The sequence below is a fragment of the Bison bison genome, unplaced genomic scaffold (genome assembly GCF_000754665.1).
Source record: "Bison bison bison isolate TAMUID 2011002044 unplaced genomic scaffold, Bison_UMD1.0 scf7180017864238, whole genome shotgun sequence".
Taxonomy (NCBI): domain Eukaryota; kingdom Metazoa; phylum Chordata; class Mammalia; order Artiodactyla; family Bovidae; genus Bison; species Bison bison.
Window position 1 is genome coordinate 1,509,859 of NW_011494810.1, and position 1,285 is coordinate 1,511,143.

Here is a 1,285-nt window from a genome sequence, read left to right on the forward strand (position 1 = left end):
AAGGACTGATGTTGAAGCTGAAACCCCAATACTTTGGCCACCTGATACGAAGAGCTGACTCATTTGAAAAGACCCTGATGCTGGGAAAGACTGAGGGCAGGAGGAGAAGGGGACGACAGAGGATGAGGTGGTTGGATGGCATCACCGACTCAATGGACATGGGTTTGGGTGGACTCTGGGAGTTGGTAATGGACAGGGAGGCCTGACATGCTGCGTTTCATGGGGTCGCTAAGAGTCGGACACGACTGAGAGACTGAACGGAACTGAACTGAGTGCTGAATTTTACAGACAGCTTTTTCTACACCTATTGAGATTATCATATGGCTTTTTATCTTTCAATTTTTTCGTATGGTGTATCACATTGATTTGCATATATTGAAAAATCATAGAATCCTTGGGATAAATCAGACTTGATCATGGTGTATGATCTTAATGTCTTGTTGAATTCTATTTGCTAGAAATTTGTCGAGGATTTTTGCATCTATGTTCATCAGTGATATTGGCCCGTAATTTTCTTTTTCTGTGTTATCTTTGTCAGTTTTGGTATTACAGTGTGGTGGCCTCATATAATGAGTTTGGAAGTGTTCCTTTCTCTGCAATTTCTTAAAAGAGTTTTACAAGGACGGGCATTAGCTCTTCTCTAAATGTTTGATAGAATTCATCTGTGAAGCCATCTGGCCCTGGGCTTTTGTTTTTTTGGGAGAGATTTTTTTCATCACAGTTTTTATTTCACTGCTTGCAATTGGCTTGTTCACAATTTCTATTTCTTCCTGGTTCAGTCTTGGAAGATTAAACTTTTCTAAAAATCTGTCCATTTCTTCCAGGTTGTTCAATTTATTGGCATATAGTTGTTCATAATAGTCTTTTATGATAGTCTTTTCTTTGTATTTCTGTGTTGTCTGTTGTAGCCTCAGCTTTTTTATTTCTAATTTTATTGATTTGATTCTTCTCTTTTTTTCTTGATGAGTCTGGCTAAAGTTTTGTCAAGTTTCTTTATCTTCTCAAAGAACCAGCTTTTAGTTTTATTGTTACTATTGTTTCCTTCATTTCTTTTTCTTTTATTTCTCCTCTAATCTTTATGATTTCTTTACATCTGTTAACTTTGGGATTTTTTTGTTCCTCTTTTTCTAGCTGGTTTAGATGTAAAGTTAGGTTATCCATTCAATGTTTTTCTTGTTTCTTTTTTTTAATTTAAATTTATTTATTTTAATTGGAGGCTAATTACTTTACAATATTGTATTGGTTTTGCCATACATCAACATGAATCCACCACGGGTGTACACGT